At 42.0% G+C, this 20,297-nt stretch overlaps 1 long non-coding RNA gene across 2 annotated transcripts in view; it reads left to right on the top strand.

Moving 5' to 3' along the window:
• The first annotated feature begins 1,402 nt into the window (after positions 1-1,402).
• Positions 1,403-20,297, top strand: part of LOC125159078 (uncharacterized) — a 52,975-nt gene continuing 34,080 nt past the window's right edge. The window contains exon 1 of one of the 2 annotated variants that reach the window (XR_007149686.1): positions 1,403-1,458. This is a non-coding gene — a long non-coding RNA (uncharacterized LOC125159078). Of the gene's footprint in view, positions 1,459-2,239; positions 2,716-20,297 lie in introns of those variants that run through there. The other variant, XR_007149683.1, reaches the window with a different exon arrangement.

The raw sequence follows: 20,297 nt of genomic DNA, 5'->3' as shown, positions 1-20,297 counted from the left end.
GAAAAAGTTATGCAGGTGTGAAATGATCTATGTTGATGTTATCCTATATCACATTGTCATAAAGAGCAAAATATTGGAAAGAAACCAATGATTTTGTATTAGAAAGCTGGGGAATATTGCTGTCAATGAAGGGACAGAGCTCAACACTGAGGAAGTCCTCATGGGGGCCCCACAAGTCAAGTCCCCCCTTCAAGGCCCTTGCCCATCATTCTCAAACGGCAAATATCTTCCACCCCAGTGAGTGTTTCTCTTCAGCCCTGCTCTCTTTCTGACCTCCATTTCTACAACAGTCTCCAGTAGTTCATGGAAAGGGTCACAAAACACTCTGAAGTCCATAGAAAAGGGACATACGGAAGCACATGCCCACTCTTACCCAGAGGCTATTCTGGTCAGGCTGACATAAATATGCAGGGCCTAGATTCATCACAGCTAATAAAGCTATTCAGTTGGGATTAAAAAAAAAAAAAAAGAACACCTGATAAACAGTCTGTACCCTTCAGAGGAACTACAGGTATATTTATGCACACACACACACATACACACTACACATACATTCACACACATGCTTATTCACTCTAAAATTCAGCTCATTAAAAACTAATTTATTAGGAAAAGCCCACATCAGTATATCTGTGTTTCCAGACTCAGTCCCTCCTTCCTGGAGTAGAATCAGAGGACATGGAGAAAACATAGGATTTGAATTCAGAAGATTCTATTATTCTCTAGGACTTACTAGCCGTAAAACCTTGAGTGTCACTTTCCTTGAAACTCCATTTCTCTTCAACAAACTGGGGACAAAAGTGACACCTGCCAAATCGGTAAGCTTTTGCTGCTTAACACACCACTCTCAAACTGAGTAGCTTAAAACAACTGCCAATTAGTTTGCACACAGTTGTAGGTCACCACTTGGGACTGGGCTCATTGGGTGGTTCTGGTCTCATCCAGGGTCCCTCCTGCATCTACAGTTAGTGGCCAGGTTGGCTGGTGGCGGGCTGGTTTCGGGTGGCCTCAGGGAGACGGCTTATCTCTGTTCCATGTCACGTGTCTCTTCCAATGGGCTATCCCAGACTAATTTCAAGTTGGCAACAGGGCCTGAGAGAGGGTCAAGCTCACAGGGCCCCTTGTGGTGTAGTCCTGGTGCTATGGACTAAATCACATTCCCCTAAATTCATATGTTGAGGCCCTAAATCCCCAGTGCAGCTATATTTGGAGATAGGACCTATAAGGAAGCCATAAAGGTTGAGTGAGTTCGTGAGGCAAGGGTCTTCCTCTGAGAGGACTGCTATCCTTATAAGAAGCAGCAAAGATACCAGAGATCTTCCTCTCTTCACAGGAGCACAGAGGAAAGGCCACATGGGGACACAGTGAGAAGGCAGCCATTTGCAAGCCAGGAGGTGAGATCTCACCAGAAACCAACCCTGATGGCACCTTGATCATGGACTTCAATTCTCCAGAAGGGTGAGAAAATAAATTTCTGTTGTTGAAGCCACCCAGGCCATGGTATTTTGTTAAGACAGCCTGAGCAGGCTAATGCATGTGGAGTTGGCAGAGTTTCTATTCTGCCATATTCTATTGGCCAAAACAAGACACCAGAGATGAGCCCAAAGACAAAGCAGCAGGAAACAGACTCCCCACCTTGATGGGAGGAGCTGCAAAGTCACATATCAAAGGGGCATGGACATGGGAATAATAATCTAAACCATCTGCCACACACAGTTTTTGTACGGCTCACATGAAATTTATGGATACGAAAGCGCTTCCTCGATGATAAGGCCCTGTATAAATGCTAGCTATCGCCAGCATCTTGTCCTGCTTTGCAGCACTTGCGACTGTTTCTTAAGTACGAGGTCATGTGGTTATGTAGATGTGTCCGGGTGGTACATTTTTTTCCTGGGGAGTTAGTAAAAGCCATTGCCTAAGGAATGAGTCCTGTCATTCTTACAATTAACCCGAGAAGTGGTCATGGTTTGGGAAAGCGAGATGGCACTTGCCTGGCTTGAAAAGCCTGAAAATAAATATTTGAAGGAGTACCCCACTCAATGAGTTGAGGGACACGGAGTTTGATGGCTGGATGAATAGCACAAAGGAAAGATGAGCATCAGTCTGGCTTCAGGGAATTTAGCCATGCTCATCATCTCCCTGAGAGACCAAGGGGAAAAGGAGGCTATCGAGTCAGGCAGGCCGGGGCCTGGGCAGGCAGCTCTGTGCTCTAGCCTCTGACTCTCTTCCCATCCAGCAGTTGCCCCTGGGTCCCACAGACTGCATCAGGGCTCATGAGCCCTCACCCATGAAGACCGACTGCCAAGGGAAGAGCACGTTGTCATCTCCCTAGCTGTCTCTTGTCCTTGCGCAGCCACAAGGCAGCGCCTCTACTGACACTTGCGGTGACGAGAGCTCATTCTGTCAAAACCCGTGGTCTGGCTGACTGGCGCTTCCGGTCCAACTGGAAACAGGTTAAACCATACGACACGTCACAGCTCATCTTCCTTCATTGGTCAGAGTAGACGTGGGTTCTGGTTCCGGTGGAGAGGCGTACGGCTTCCCAGGAAGCGGGTTCGCGCATCTCGAGAAGGCAAAGGGGATGCGATCTCCCAGAAGACCCCTTTCCATCAAAGACTGCTTCAGACTCTGATCTCTCCGGAGCTCTACCCACTTGAGGGGTTAGGAGGCAGACCATCACGCTCTGCTGGTGGCATCTCCTATGTATCGGCTCAAGTAAGCAGACATGTTAATCCAGACACAAAGGGGGTTAGTTGCCCAGGATTGGGAATGTGTTTAACGCCTTCAGGTCGCCCGCAATCCCTGAGAATTAACTCATCAAAATATCCTGCATGGCTCCTGAATGATCCAACACCAGTCTCCAAACTATTACTGTTTGTGTTCCACTGTATTACAGTAAGATTATAAATAGGTATAGATTAAGATCCTATTTTCTCCTGCGGGTCACTGCCTGGTACCTAACAGACACACTGAATAAATAAAAGAATGAATGAACTCAATAAATATCTGTTGAACCAACTAATTAGTGAAAGGGGACAACCAGGGCTTACACTTATGAAGTATGCAAAGCACTAAAAACATCTGTGTCTTATTCATTTTTTGTCCCGAGGGCTATACAGAAATTTGCATGTAGTATGTGCTCAATAAATAGTTGTTGCTTTGTGCTGAAGTTACAGATTCCCTCGATTAAATATTACACTGCAAAAATAAGACAGCTAAGTGCCCTTACAATCAGAGGGTCCAATGGGTAGAATTCTACCTTTCTTTCCCGAAAAGCCATAGCTCTGTGCCCCTGTAGATGAAGAACTGCCCTCCTCCTTCCAAACACTTCCTGGTGTCTGTAGTCTCAGTGATGCCTTGATCAGAGGTGGGTTCAGCCAGTGTTCTTATCGTGATCAACTGGAGGATGTCAGGGCACTTCCTTCCAGAAGTCTTATGCCAGTTGGGACCCTCATCAGGCTGCATGTCCTGATCTGGGGCTGTCTCTGCCTCTCTCCCCCTCAGTCTCTCCATCTCATTCCTCAGAACTGGCCTCAGTGTAAAAGAAACTTAGAATATGTTCAAAGGTGAACATATGAACAGCTAGCTGCCTTCTATCAAAATACATCCTTCTGCAAATCAGATTGGGACAGACCTCTTGACAAGGCCCAGAGGCATTGAAAGCCTCCAGGGAACTACCAGGGAGCTACCTGAGGCCTGCCTTAAATTTCCAGCATCGTCATCTCTGGAAAGGTTGTCCCACCCCACCCCGCACAGCAGAGGACAGCTTGAGTAAACCATGTGGCACATGAGGACAAAGCTTCTTCTTCATCTTCCACCAGTCTCCTAGATCAGAGGCCCAGGGAGAATGGTCGCTCCCCAGGCTTTAAAGACTTTGTGTTCACAGAGTGGTGTCTCCAGAGTTGCCTCACCATAGGCATTCTCAAAACTTACCATTGCATCTAACTACCAAGCTAACTGCTTCTTTATTTTTCCAATTTTACCTCCCTTGTTGGGGGATCTGGCAATACTTTACATGCATTCACTAAATAATCTCAGGTGAGGGAACATCCTTGAATATAAAGATGGTGACACAGAGTCCCCACCTCAGGGTCTGGACCTGTGATCCTCTCTTTCTCCCCATCTCCTGGCCACCCCCCCCCCCCCCCGCCATGTCCACCTGTCCTTGAGTTTTTGGAACAAGGCATAACCACAATTTTCTAAAATTCAGACTTCTTAGGATTGCCCTAGGGAATGGAGCCTCCACATTTCAGACAATTGCTAAAGACCACTGCAGTAAGGCCTTCAGGCCATCTCAACACATTATTCAGCAGTAAGAATAACACAGCTGGTATTACTGAGGCCTTCCTCTGGGCTATGCAACTTATCTGCAAGTGACATGCTTTATGTGTACTTAGTTCACGCAAAAACCCCATGAAGTGGTATTGTCACTTCCATATACTCATAAGGAAAATAGCCAGAGAGGGAAGAGAACCCCACTGACCTTCTGTTCGATGTGGCCACTCAAGCAGCAGAAGTGTCCTCCAAAGCACTGGAGGTCTGCAAAGAAAAGACAGGTCTAAGAGAGTTCATTAAGCTCATGGACTCTTGAGCAACCTGATCCCCAGAAGGGTTTCCAGGCAGCAGGGAGAACATGGTCCAGGACGTGGAGGTAGAAGAGAGAATGGTGCTCAATGAACTAGAACAGGCTGACTTTGGAGGGACAGCAGGAAAGAGAGTGGGAGAAGGTGACAGAGGCTGGACGTTGTGGGTCCAGTGCTTTAAGGCACTTTTAATGGCTCCCTGAGGATATTGACTCAGCAGAGAGTGTTAAACAGAGGAAGGGGATGCTCAATTTAGCTTTCCATTTTGAAATGTTTTGAAATCTTTTTTAAAGATTTTTAAAAAGTGTTCAGCTTTTTTAAAAGTTCAGTTTGGTGGTGGGTTGGGGGACAGATTGCAGTGGGGCACGAGTGGAGACAGATGGCCGGAGAGCTGGCCGCTGGGCTGGGCCAGCCACGAGAAACTGGTGGTCGGTTTCACTTTGTGGCAGGAGAGATGGAGAGAGGGGTTCCGGTCTGAAAAAGTGCATTAGAAATACAGAACAGACCGATGAATTTGGTGAAGAGAGGTAATGAGTGAGGAAGAAGGAGGAACCAAGAACGACTTCCAGTTTTCTGGCACAAGTGACTGGGAGGAGGAAATTCTGGAGCAGGCTGAGTGACAGGTGCTAACATGAGGTTTGCAGGCAGGAGGGACGTGTCATTAGGGTTCAGCGCTGTTCAGATGCTTCGTACGGTTTCGTCTCCAGAGGGAGAAAGCAACGGTCATGTCTCAGTCATTTTAGGCTGATGCTTGCCCCTCTTTCCCTATCACCCCTCCCCCAGCTGGGGGAAAAATTAACAATAAAGATTTACTTAGGGCTTTTAAACACACGTACAGACTCATACGTATAATACATGCTTTAAAAAGTAACTGGAAGATGGGGAGCCTGGGTGGCTCAGTTGGGTAAGTGTTTGACTCTTGATTTCAGCTCAGGTCGTGATCTTATGGTCAGGATCTCATGGTTGTCTGATCGAACCCTTGTGTGGAGCCTGCTTAAGAGTCTCTCTGCCCCTCCCCTGCTCAAATCTCTCTCTCAAAAATAAATAAAAGTAACTCTTTAAAAAAAAAAAAGAAAATACACTCAGAGGTGGTAGTGTTATGAGACGATTTTATTTAGTATTTTCCAAAGGATTGGTGATGAATTTATATTAATAGCATGATAAGAAAAATCAGCAGAACGAAAATAGTAACTTTGACGACTGCACAATAAGACTGTAGTTGCCTTCTGAGAACAGCTTTTCCTTATAGAACAGCAAGGTCTGTTACACCTGTGACTTCTTCCTAACACGTAAACAGTTCTAAAGATGACCACTGTTTTAGATGATCAGCCGTCAGAGTGAGCTTGTGTGAGCTCCCCAAGATTTATAAAATTTATGGGAAAGGCTTTGAATTTCTAAACTGCTTCAGGGTCTTCTTCAAAGTTGTACAGGGCCTGGGGCAAGTCACATTTTTACGCTCCCCCTTCTTCCCTCTGCACAAATATTGCATAAACAGAATTGAAGCTTGGTTATAATAAGCATGGCTAATAGTTATTAAAGGTTTACCATGTGTGGAGCAATTTTATATACTTTCCATGAAACCTTCATATCAAACCTTCATAACAAACCAAATAATTGTATTTTTTTTAAGATGAAAAAAATTTAAAGCCTAATGGAAGTATCAGACAGAGAAGGACAAATTCTATATCATCTCATCACCTAGATGTGGAATCTAAAAAAAAAAAAAAAAAAATCAAATTCACAGAGAACAGATTGGTGGCTTCCAGAACAGATAACCTTCCAGAGGTAAGGGGTGGGGAGATGGGTGGGAAAAAAGGTATAAACTTCCACTTATAAGATGAATAGATTCTGACGATGTACAGCATGGTGACTATCACCACCATTTCTCTCTGGTACATTTGAAAGTCGCTAAGAGAGTCAATCTCACAAGTTGTCAGCACAAGAAAAAAATCTGTCACAGTATGAGGTATTAAGGTTATGCAAACTTAGGGGCGCCTGGGTGGCGCAGTCGGTTAAGCGTCCGACTTCAGCCAGGTCACGATCTCGCGGTCCGTGAGTTCGAGCCCCGCGTCGGGCTCTGGGCTGATGGCTCGGAGCCTGGAGCCTGTTTCCGATTCTGTGTCTCCCTCTCTCTCTGCCCCTCCCCCGTTCATGCTCTGTCTCTCTCTGTCCCAAAAATAAATAAAAAACGTTGAAAAGAAAATTAAAAAAAAAAAGGTTATGCAAACTTCAAGTGGTAATCATTTTACAACATACAAATATCTTGAATCGTGTTATACACCTTAAGCCAATACAATGTTAGGTGTCAGTTATGTCTCAATACAACCGGGGGAAAAACAAAAACAAAGAACAAAACCCCACAAACAAAACAAAAAACCAAACGAACAAAATCTTAAAGCCCAGCTAGGTTGTGTGACTCAGATAGCTTCCCAGACAGTAAATGGAAAAGCCAGAGTTTAAATCTAACCCACCTGAGGTGCCTGGGTGGCTCAGTTACCTAAGCATCCGACTCTTGATTTCAGCTCAGGTCCTGAGCTCACGGTTCGGTTTGTGAGATGGAGCCCCACCTTGGGCCCTGCACTGTCAGCACAGAGCTTGCTTGGGATTCTCTCTTTCTTTCCCTCTGTGCCCCTCCCCTGCTCGTGCTCATGCATGCTCCCTCTAAACAAACAAACAAACAAATGAACATTAAAATAAAATCTGACCCATCTGACATCAGAGCCCACTGTCCTAACTACTAAACTATTCTTGTCAGAAACTGGATTTAGATCTTCATTGGTCCAGCAGTGAGCACTGTGCTGGGCACAGCAGAGCGGGCAGGAATCAGAGTCGTTCTCCGAAATAACTTACCATCTGGTGGTGGAGGAAGGGACAATACTCCTGCACAGTCCACTGCAGGAACCCAGACGAGGGGGACCTCACTCCATCTGGAGGCTCTTACTGGAGCAACCAAAGTCATCGTTGAAACTGAAAGGAAGAGTAGGAGTTATATCATGATGTGTACTGTATACAAAGAAAGAGAGTTCCAGTAGCTAGAAGAGCTGTTATGGGTGGATCTGATCACAGCCTCCCCAGAATATGTCAATGGCGAGGGGCACCGTGCTGATTGCAATGCTACTCTGGAGTTTGTTGCAGGTATTGGAAATCTGGTTTGTTTTTGAATAGAAAGGTAGATACTGCTTCTTTTACATATACATTACAGTAATAGGATTTTTGACCTTGCAGTGTCTGAACTTTTATAAGTGAGAAATGAAAGCCCAGAGCAGGTAAGTGATTTGCCTGAAATCACACAACTACTGGTTAGAAACTTGAGTCTAGAACCCGGGTTTTCAGTCAGGCAGGCCAGTCTGTCCTTTCCTGAATCCTATCACCTTTGGGGCATAGTTCCATCTATTCATGGACTCACACCTGCTGCGTCAGGCTGTGTAGGGTGTTTACTGTGCAAGAGTATCTGCTGTGGGAACGGATCAGGGCTGAAGTCCACCCAGAGGAAGAAGCACCTTTTCCCCACTTTGCAGAAGTACTTTATAGCAAGCAATTGCCCTCTTGAAACTAACATAGCCAACCTACAGAAATCTAAATTTCTTCCCATTCTTATTCACGCAGTGATATTTCCTATATTTTTATCCACAGGGTTCAAATAATTTAGTGATTAGTGCTTTAGAGCCCACTGGCACATGGTTCCAGTTCTAGAAGGTACATTTCCAGTAAGTCCTGTCGGTGTGGCACCACAGTGACTTCTTTGCCAATGAGCAGTTCATGGCTGTACCCTTTCCAGCGAGGTTGGAGGAGTTGAGGCAAGAGAGGGCCTTCCTTGAGCGATCTATCTCACCTCCAGGGTAGTGGCCACCCCTTATCTTCCTCTATCCCTCTTTTTTTAAGGTTCTCTTTACTTCTTGCTGGCCAGTCTCTCATTACTTCTTACGAGGCATCCCTGTTATGGATAATAATTCTTTGTATTAACGTGTTCCCGGTTCAAATTACTATGTGTTTTCTCTCTCCTGATCAGACAGTGGCTGATTCACAACCCTCAGACATTTCTCTATCAGCCAGCCATGGCCTGCTTCCCTAGAGGAGTTGCATTCTAGCTGCATGTGCTATATGGAGGGGGGTCCATATCCTAGTAGATTAGCCAGGAGTTCATGCAGGGGAATGAAAAATAAGCATTGCTCCCTCCAATTCCCCTGAGCTCCCCAAGAAAAGGGACAGAGAGACATGGGATCATGTGCACATAACATGGCCAGTGGTGGTGGGTAACACAGGCTTGAAGGTACCGCTCATAGATGTTCCCAGTAGCTATGTTTTGGGAGAAGGAGGTCCCTGACAGTTACCTTGAAGGTAGATTGAGGCTGTTCCAGGCAGGTGGGCCAAGAATACGCCAAGCAGAGGTAACAGGGCAAACTGTTAGCTATTTGTTTCTAACATGAATATTGCGCCTGATGTTCCTGTAGAGCAGAATGACCCCAACTGTTGGGTCAGATGACAACATGGTGTTGGTAGCACCACACCATAAGGTTGTAGCCTTATTGCAGTTTATAATTCTCCTCCCTGGCACCCATGTGACCATCAGTACTGAATAGGTGGTGCCTTTGTGTTTTAAAGTAAACAAAGAGCACTATGTGAACTAACTTTTACAATCAGTTGCTCAAAATTGCAGAATGCTCAAAGAGAGTTTTAAAGCCGGAATATAGACTCCATCCCATAATTTACAGAATAATCAAAGGACACCAGATTGCAAAGACTCGTGCAAGAACAAGTCAGAGAGAGAACGATGACCAAGTGTCATGGAAAACTGTGTGGGAACTTTTTCCTGCCATTCTTGTAGGGTATGAATCAGCAGTTACACTGGTTGGCTGGCATTAGAAAGAAATTAATAGTCTAGGGTATTGTAACTCAGGGAAGATCCCGTCAAAAAAAGCATGTCCCAGGAGGTCCAAGATGGGTCCCATATTGCCCACTCAATGGACAGGTCAATCAGTGGCTCTTCTCATGGCTAGGTACCTTTAGCTTCTTCAATATTACCCTCTCTAGTTTTAGGGCCAGACATTTTGTCTTATGGGTAACAATCTTGTTATATAGCTCAGAATCAAAACCACTTCCGCATGGATATTTTATGTATTATTATGATTTTTTTAAAATTCACGTGAAAGTTAGTTAGCATATAGTGCCATAATGATTTCAGGAGTAGATTCCTTAATGCCCCGTACCCATTTAGCCCATCCCCCCTCCCACAACCCCTCCAGTAGCCCTCTGTTTGCTCTCCATATTCAAGAGTCTCTTATGGTTTGTCCCCCTCCCTGTTTTTATATTATTTTTGCTTCCCTTCCCTTGTGTTCATCTGTTTTGTCTCTTAAAGTGCTCATATGAATGAAGAAATATGATATTTGTCTTTCTCTAATTTTCCTTAGCATAATACCATCTAGTTCTAGTTCCATCCACATAATTGCAAATGGCACAATTTCATTATTTTTTATTGCTGAGCAATACTCCATTACATCTATATCTTTATATCTATATCTCATATATATATGGTGTATATACATACATATACACCATATATATATATATACACCATATATATGTGATATATATGTATACACCATACCATATACATACATATACACCATATATATATTCACCATATATATATGATATATTTACACCATATATATGTGATATATATGTATACACCATACCATATACATACATATACACCATATATATATACACACCATATATATATATGATATATATCATATATATATACCACATCTTCTTTATCCATTCATCCATCGACAGACATTTTGGCTCTTTCCACACTTTGGCTATTGTCAATAGTGCTGCTATAAACATGGGGGTTCACGTGTCCCTTGAAACAGCACACCTGTATCCCTTGGATAAATGCCTGGTAGTGCAATTGCTGGGTCGTAGGGTAGTTCTATTTTTAGTTTTTTGAGGAACCTCCATACTGTTTTCCAGAGTGGCTGCCCCAGCTTGCATTGCCACCAACAGTGCAAAAGAGATCCTCTTTCTCCGCATCCTTGCCAACATCTGTTGTTGCCTGAGTTGTTCATGTTAGCCATTCTGACAGGGGTGAGGTGGTATCTCATTGGGGTTTTGATTTGTATTTCCCTGAGGATGAGTGATGTGGAGCATTCTTTCATGTGTCAGTTGGCCATCTGGATGTCTTCTTTGGAGAGGTGTCTATTCATGTCTTTTGCCCATTTCTTCACTGGATTATTTGTTTTTTGGGTGTTGAGTTTGATAAGTTCTTTATAGATTTTAGATACTAACCCTTTATCTGATATGTCGTTTGCAAATATCCTCTCCCATTCCATCGGTTGCCTTTTAGTTTTGCTGATTGTTTTTTTCACTGTGCAGAAGCTTTTTATTTTGATGAGGTCCCAATAGTTCATTTTTGCTTTTCTTTCCCTAGCCTCCGGAGACATGTTGAGTAAGAAGTTGCTGCGGCTAAGGTCAAAGAGGTTTTTGCCTGCTTTCTCCTCAAGAATTTTGATCACTTCCTGTCTTACATTTAGGTCTTTCATCCATTTTGAGTTTATTTTTGTGTATGGTGGAAGAAAGTGGTCCAGGTTCATTCTTCTGCATGTCGCTGTCCAGTTTTCCCAGCACCACTTGCTGAAGAGACTGTCTTTATTCCATTGGATATTCTTTCCTGCATTGTAAAGATTAGTTGGCCATACATTTGTGGGCCCATTTCTGAGTTCTCTATTGTGTTCCATTGATCTGAGTGTCTGTTCTTGTGCCAGTACCATACTGTCTTGAGGATTACAGCTTTGTAATACAGCCTGAAGTCTGGGATTGTGATGCTTTTTGCTTTGGTTTTCTTTTTCAAGATTGCTTTCGCTATTGGGGTCTTTTCTGGTTCCATACTAAATTTTAGGATGGTTTGTCCTAGCTCTGTGAAGAATGCTGGTGTTAATTTGATAGGGATTGCATTGACTATGTAGATTGCTTTGGGTAGTATTGACATTTTAACAATATTTGTTCTTCCTATCCAGGAACATGGGATACTTTTCCATTTTTTTGGTGTATTCTTCGATTTCTTTCATAAGCTTTCTATAGTTTTCATTGTACAGATTTTTCACCTCTTTGGTTAGATTTATTCCTAGGTATTTTATGGGTTTTGGTGCAATTATAAATGGGATTGATTCATTGGTTTCTCTTTCTGGTGCCTCATTGTTGGTGTATAGGAATGCAACCGATTTCGGTGCATTGATTTTATATCCTGCCACTTTGCTGAATTCATGGATCAGTTCTAGCAGTTTTTTGGTGGAATCTTTTGGCTTTCCATATAGAGTATCATGTCATCTGCAAAGAATGAAAGTTTGACCTCCTCCTGGCCTATTTGGATGCCTTTTATTTCTTTGTATTGTCTGATTGCTGAGGCTAAGACTTCCAATACTATGTTGAATAACAGTGGCAAGAGTGGACATCCCTGTCTTGTTCCTGACCTTGGGGGGAAAGCTCTTAGTATTTCCCCATTGAGGATGATATTAGCATTGTGTCTTTCATATATGGCTTTTATTATCTTGAGGTATGATCCTTCTATCCCTACTTTCTTGAGGGTTTTTATCAAGAAGGGATGCTGTATTTTGTCATATGCTTTCTCTGCATCTATTGAGAGGATCATGTGGTTCTTGTCCTTTCTGTTATTGATGTGATGAATCACATTGATTATTTTGCGAATATTGAACCAGCCCTGCCTCCCAGGTATAAATCCCATTTGGACGTGGTGAATAATTTTTTTAATGTATTGTTGGATCCGGCTGGCTAATATCTTTCTGAGGATTTTTGCATCCATGTTCATCAGGGAAATCGGTCTATAGTTCTCCTTTTTAGTAGGGTCTTTGTCTGGTTTTGGAATCCAGGTAATCCTGGCTTCATAGAAAGAGTTTGGAAGTTTTCCTTCCATTTCTATTTTTTGGAACAGCTTCAAGAGAATAGGTGTTAACTCTTCCTTAAATGCTTGGTAGAATTCTCCTGGAAAGCCATCTGGCCCTGGATGTTTGTTTTTTTTGGGAGATTTTTTATTACTAATTCAATTTCTTTACTGGCTATGGGTCTGTTCAAATTTTCTATTTCTTCCTGTTTCAGTTTTGGTAGTTTATATGTTTCTAGAAATTTGTCCATTTCTTCCAGGTTGCCCATTTTATTGGCTTATAATTGTTCATAACATTCTCTTGTTATTGCTTGTATTTCTGCTGTGTTGGTTGTGGTCTCTCCTCTTTCATTCTTGATTTTATTTATTTAGGTCCTTTCCTTTTTCTTTTTGATCAAACTGGCTAGTGGTTTATCAATTTTGTTAATTATTTCAAAGAACCAGCTTCTGGTTTCATCATCTGTTCTACTGGTTGTTTTTTTTTTGTGGGGGGGGGGGTTTCGATAGCATTGATTTCTACTTTAATCTTTATTATTTCCTGTCTACCGCTGTTTTGGGGTTTTATTTGCTATTCTTTCTCCAGCTTTAAGTTGTAAAGTTAGTTTGTGTATCTGAGACCTTTGTTCCTTCTTTAGGAAGGCCTGGATTGCTATTACTTCCTTCTTATGACCGCCTTTGTTGCATCCCAGAGGTTTTGAGTTGTGGTGTTACCATTTTCATTGGTTTCCATGTACTTTTTAATTTCCTCTTTAACTTCTTGGTTAGCCCATTCATTCTTTAGTAGGATGTACTTTACTCTCCAATTATTTGTTACCTTTCCAAATTTTCTCTGGTGGTTGATTACAAGTTTCATAGCGTTGTGGTCTGAAAATAGGCATGGTAATGATCTCAATGTTTTTGTACTTGTTGAGGACTAATTTATGTCCCAGTATGTGATCTATTCTGGAGAAAGTTCCATGTGCACTGGAAAAGAATATATATTTCACTAGTCCAGTGTGTCATTCAAAGCTATTGTTTCCTTGTTGATTTTCTGATTAGATGCTCTGTCCATTGTTGTAAGTGGGGTGTTGAAGTCCCCTACTATGATGGTAGTATTATCAATGAGTTTCTTTTATGTTTGTGATTGATTTATATATTTGGGTGCTCTCACATTTGGAGCATAAATGTTTACAAGTGTTAGGTCTTCTTGGTGGATAGACCCCTTATCTATGACATAATGACCTTCTTCATCTCGTTACAGTCTTTATTTTAAAGTCTAGATTGTCTGATAAATTCTGGCTTTCTTTTGTTGACCATTAGCATGATAGATGGTTCTCCATCCCCTTACTTTCAATCTGAAGGTGTCTTTAGGTCTAAAGTGGGTCTCTTAGGAGCCCCTGGGTGGCTCAGTTGGTTAGGCATCTGACTTCGCTCAGGTCATGATCTCACAGTTCGTGGGTTCGAGCCCTAGGTCAGGCTCTGTGCTTACAGATTGGAGCCTGGAGCCTGCTTCAGATTCTGTGTCTCCCTTACTCTCTGCTCCTCCCCTGTTCACATTCTGTCTCCGTCTCTCAAACATGAATAAACATTAAAAAAAATTTTTTTAAGTGGTATCTTGTAAACAGCATATAGACGGATCTTGTTTTCTTATCCATTCTGTTACCCAAGTCTTTTGATTGGAGTATTTAGTCCACTGACATTTAGAGTGAGTACTGACAGATATGAATGTATTGCCATTATGTTTCTTGGAGAGTTGGAGTTTTTGGTGGTGTTCTCTGGTCCTTTCTAGTCTTTGTTGCTTTTGGTCTTTTTGTTTTTTGTTGTTTTTTTGTTTGTTTGTTTGTTTGTTTTTCATCTTTTATCCCCTCAGAGAGTCCCCCTTGAAATTTCTTGCAGGGCTGGTTTAGTGGTAATGAACTCCTTTAATTTTTGTTTGTCTGGGAAGCTTTTAATCTCTCCTGTTTTGAATGACAGCCTTGCTGGATAAAGAATTCTTGGCTGCATATTTTTCAGATTCAGCACATTGAATATATCCTGCCACTCTTTTCTGACCTGCCAAGTTTCTGTGGATAGGTCTGCTGCAAACCTGATCTGTCTTCCCTTGTAGGTTAAGGATTTTTTTCCCTTATTGCTTTCATGATGCTTTCCTTGCCTGAGTATTTTGTGAATTTGACTATGTTATGCCTTGTTAATGGTCAGTTTTTGTTGAATCTAATGGGAGTCCTCCATGCTTCCTGGATTTTGATATCTGGGTCTTTCCCCAAGTTAGTATAGTTTTCCACTGTGATTTGCTTACACAACCCTTCTACCCCTTTTTCTCTCTCTTTATCTTCTGGGACCCCTATGATTCTGATGTTGTTCCTTTTTAATGAGTCACCAGTATCTCTAATTCTTAAATTGTACTCTTTTGCCTTAGATTTCCTCTTTTTTCCTGCTTCATTATTCTCCATAAGTTTGTTCTCTATACTGATGAGTTGCTGTTCTGCCTCATCCACCCTTGCACCCGTGGCATCCATTCGAGATTGCAGCTCAGTTATCACATTTTTTATTTCATCTTGACTAGCTTTTACTTCTTTCATGTCTGCAGAAAGGGATTCTAATCTATTTTTGACCCCAGCTAGTATTCTTATTATCATGATTCTAAATTCTGGTACAGAGATCTTGCTTGTATCTGTGTTGATTAAATCCCTGGCTGTCGTTTCTTCCTGCTCTTTCTTTTTGGGTGAATTCCTTTGTTTTGTCATTTTGAAGGAAGAAAAGGAATTAATAAGGTAAAAAAAATAAAATTAAAAAATTAAAAACAACACACACACACACACACACACACACACACACACAAATCAAATAAGTGATGCTAGATCCCAGGTGTGTTTGGTCTGGGTGTTGAAAGGGGCCTGTTAGATTAGAGAAAAAAGGGGAACAAGAAAAAAAAAGGAAAAAGTTTGAAAATTTGAAAAAATGAATATAATGAAATAGATAGAATAAAATGAAATGATGGAAGTAAAATAGAATTTGAAATTTTTTTTAAAAGTAAAAAATATAGTAGGAAAAAGTAAAGTATTTTTAATAAATTGAAAATAAAAATAAATTTTTTCTCTTCCTGTATTCAAGAAAAAGACAAAAAACAAAAAAGAAAAAAGAAGAAAATTGAGTAGATGGATCAGTGAACAGACTGAAATATGATTGAAATTACATCATTTTCCCCTAGAAGTCAAACTGTGAAGCACTTGATAGCAGTAAACTAAGCAGGTGGAGAGATTTCTGTTCCTGAAAATCGAGGTTGGTCCCGTCGGGCGTGGCTCCATGTAATGGCTCCATTCTCCACTAGATGGTGCTGCTTAGCTTACTGGGGTGGATTGTTGTGGCACTTGTAGGTGTGTATGTGCACGTGCGGGAGTGGTGAAAATGGCATCACCCAGCTACCCAGTCTTTACTATCAGAACTCTGTTCTCTCTGATCAGTAATTGTGCACCCGTCCTTTGTCTCTGGCTTCTGTCCACTCCCCACTTTTACACCGTTGGTGACCAAGCCATCAGGTTGCCAGGTGTCACCTCCCTCCTGAGTTTTATCTCAGACTTGGCTGTGTTGCCCGATCCCTGACTTCTGAGGGACTGCAGTTTTGACCTGTTCTGACCCTCCATAGGAGGGTCTCACTGAGCAATGGCTGCATGCAGGCCACACCCAAGAACGTTTGTGGGTCCGTGCTGCTGCCAAGGCCCAGAGACTGCAGCTGGGTGTCAGCCCGCCCCTGAAAAGTTCATGTGATCATGTAGCAGAAGTGTTTCAGGGATTATGGAAAATCATGACACACATCTGCCACCAGGCTTCACCCTTAACGACCTTGTTCCAGAACCAGTGAATGTGGTTGTTCTCTGGGGTCTTCTGGGACCTCTGGGGTCTGCTGGGGTGGCCACAAGGGCTCTACCACATGTTGTCCCAGCAGGGGAACTCCCTCTCCCTGTGTGGCCCGAGGACTCCCCCCCGCCCAACTTCACTCTGCTCCTGGGTATTTGCCCTTCCCACCAGAGCACCACAAGGTATTCAGCTGCACAGTTTCAGACTCTGTGCTCCCCCTATTTATAGAGACTTAATGGAATTTAAACCCTCTCCTTTCTCCCTTTCTTGTTCAGTCCCTGTGGCTGTTTCCACGTTTCCATTTTCTCTCCAGCTGCTTTGTGTGGGGGGGTGCTTTTCCCATACTTTCCCTCTGTCTCTGTCCTCTCTCCACAAGCAAAAACAGCTCCCTGCCCTCTGTGGCTTCTCTCTCCCCTAGTTCACCTCTCCATGCCACATACCTGCTGAATTCTGTGGTTTAGGTTGTGCAGATTGTTGTGTGAATCCTCAGATCAGTTTTCTAGGTGTGCAGGATGGTTTAGTGTTGATCTGGCTGTATTTCATCAATGCCAGACACAGAAAATAACTTCCATGCTGTTCTGCCATCTTAGCTCCTCCTCTGATCAGTGTTTTCTCCCTCATGGATCTTCTCATTGCATGAGGTTTATCAACAACTCTGACATGGCAATTATGAGCCCATGATTTTGTCCTCTGTAGCACAGTTCAGTTTGGAAGCACAGCTGATTTCCTTGCTTTGAATACCCAGAAGGATTGCTTATGCGTTCTGTCTTATTTCTTGTGGTCTATAGCTGTTTCCATTTCTGTACAAATGGTCAGCTGTCCTCTGCTAGGGAAGGCCTGTGCTGTTTCCTTATGTCCTAGCTCCTTAGTGATAATCTTCTCTTATCACGAATGCTATTCTTCCCAAATTCCCAGTCTGCAGGGCCATCTTTTGACAAAGTGGTTGTGAATATGCCATGCCTGCAGGAGGCCAGGGAAGGCCTCTGTGCCTCCTGGTACCCCTTCTTCTTCAACTCTGAGCTTAATGGGAATGCATGTGCCATGGCTTTGAGGCAAGTGAGAATGGGATGTGGGAATACAGAGAAGAGGTGGGAAGAAAAATACCTAATGGCCACCCTGCTCATCAGTGACAAAGTTTGCCTGGGGCTGCACACTTGTTTCTAGTCTAAGGTACTTGTATGTTGACACTGGAAGGGGATAAAATATCTCTCGTCCCACTTTCTACTTACCATGGAGATACACTTGAGCTTATCCCAAGAAAGAATCTTCTACATTTCTGTATAATTATAATAAAACACTCCACGAATAAAATGGACTTTTATTATTATTTTTAAATAGATTTAAAACAATTTTTTAAATGTTTATTTATTTTTGAGAGAGAGAGAGACAGAGCATGAGCAGGGGAGGGGTAGAGAGAGAGACACATAGAATCCAAAGCAGGCTCCAGGCTCTGAGCTGTCAGCACCAGAGCCCGATGCAGGGCTTGAACTCACAAACCGTGAGATCACAACCTGAACTGAAGGCAAACACTTAACCAACTGAGCCACCAAGGTGCCCCTGAAATAGATTTTGAGAAGATCAGTTTCCCTTACTGGATCTATCAGGCCAGCTTTTTGTGTGTTAGTTTCTAGTCTGGCTGACACTACTCAGCCAGGGAGAAGTAAAAATCTTGCTCTCTTTTCCTCATAAAAGGGTCCGGTGGTCACTGGATATTATTATCCCACTCTGAGTTATTCCTTTCTGGTTCACTTTCTTTGAAATGATTTCTGTGTATATTTTTATTTATTTATTATTTGAAGACAGCAAAATTTTTCTTCTGAATATCTCAGGAGTGTGATTTTTGACAACGCTTTAGCCAATGCTACTGTTCATTGGGTTTACACTTTCTTTCTAAGGATGTGGCAAAATCAGGCTTGCTGAGTTCACATTATGTTTCAAAGCACAACAAATACTTCCCAGTGTCACACTGAAGCAGAAAATCCTGACTGCATATACAAAACAGAATCTCCGCTCTCGAGATGCAAGTCAGAATGGGCTGAACAATGAAAGCATGAACACAAAGGGACGTTCAGGTGACCGATGATATGAGTCACTGCTCGGCTACTGACTTTGCAAGGAGAGTCGCAGAGGAGAAAACCATCCTGTGCATAAAACTATCATGGTTGTGAAAGAATTTAGCAAACACACAACTAGATTTTTGTCCCTTTCCCCCCATATCATTTGGAAGCGTGGTATTAACATTTTTTTAATGGTTTCCAAACTTGTGGTTGAAATTTCATTTGTAAAGGGGTTTAAAGAAAGCAAAAGTCTCTAATCTAATTAACTCCAAATTTAATTCAACACCTTCCCTTGATTTACTATACATTATCATGAGGTTTAAAAAAAAATGTAAGTCTGTATATATGAGAATGTAATTAATCATCTGTAAAACGTATAAATCCCAGTAAGACACTTTGTCAAATTATCTCATCTTACCCATGATCTTTTTATCCCACCAATTTTGCCTGGTTTCTGATTTCACTGAGTTGGGATTAAATCAGTGCATTCCTCCCACTGCACAATTAGGACTGCTCGAAAACTCTGTAATTACAAACCGCAACCATAGATTGTGAATTGCATTCGCTGTCATAACTGCCATTAGCATGGTTTTCGATTCTTCCAGAACAGTGAGGTAAAGATACCATGCTGATAAGTTCCATGCTATAGGTCTGCTATTGATTATCTGCAGCAATTCTAGACTTGGATAGGATCCCAAGCTAGATGCAGAACCTGGGAAGATGCCAATGTTTTGTGAACGCAAAAGTTCTTAAGAAGAAAAAATGTTTTTTAAAACAATAAAACTACGGATGGAAGAATGAGTGTAACATTTTTAAATTATTCAATTGCAGGCTTAATTTTGTGAATGGGTATAGTCCTAATCTATTGGTCCTCCTGGGAGGGGAAAACTATTTGGGATGCTTATTCTGATTTTGACTACTTTCTACAAAGTGAAATCAAAATGCTTTATGAGGGTGTTCCAAGGCTTTATTTGACAGTTTCTACTTGCTTTACTCCCAGTGATCTGCCAAGCCCACGTGTCCCTTCTTAGCATGAATCTCCCCAGCATGCTCTCCTCTCCCTCTTTTGCATCAGAGTCTAGAGAGGGGAGGCCCACTTAAAACAGATTTGAAGTCTTCCTCATCCAGGAGGCTCACCCTGATGACTCTTTGGTTACGTATTCCCAGTTCTAAATACACAGCAAAAAAGTCTTTTCAAGATTTAAAAAAAAAAAAGCTCAAACATTCTTTTAATGTAAGGTGTTCATAATCCTCATATAAAAAATTTCCTTTGGAGTAATCTTTGGTATGTGGAAACTCATATATCAAATGGTAAACTCTATTATTGTGCTGGTACCCAAGTTTGATTCATGAGGTTAGCCATTTTCATCAAGTTTCATTGCTCAATCTCTTTAGCCAATGAACATGTTTTGGTATTTTATAAATTACTAATTTGAGAGAAACAAAAATCTGCCTCTTTCTATAGAACACATTTAGAAGCTCCAATCAAGTTCTTGCTTGTAATTATCTAAACTACACACACACACACACACACACACACACACACACACACACACACTTTGACCACTACAATTTCCCTATGTATTTCTGGATGTTTATAAATGAACTGAATTGTGGTGGAAAGAGCCCAGTGGCCCTTAACCACTACAATAACTCCTTGTAATTTGCTGAAAGCAAGCGGTATTCATTTACTCCTTTTCTTGAAGTTCATAACAAAAGCAAACAGGTGGATTTTTGTTCAGAATCTTCAGATTAGTACATCTAAAGGCTGTGAAACTAGATAAATGCATAAATCAGACTAAAGTAAGCTTTTGCAGCAAAGGGGTGGGAAAAGAAGACGGCTTTGCACAAACTAAGGGTCCAGTCCATTTGTTTAAGGATTTTCAGAGAATTGTTAGTATGGTTAACAATACAAAAAAG

This window comes from Prionailurus viverrinus, chromosome A2 (genome assembly GCF_022837055.1).
Source record: "Prionailurus viverrinus isolate Anna chromosome A2, UM_Priviv_1.0, whole genome shotgun sequence".
NCBI classification, from domain to species: Eukaryota; Metazoa; Chordata; class Mammalia; order Carnivora; family Felidae; genus Prionailurus; species Prionailurus viverrinus.
Note: the sequence above shows the minus strand (reverse complement) of the source record. Positions and strands in the feature narration are given on the sequence as shown.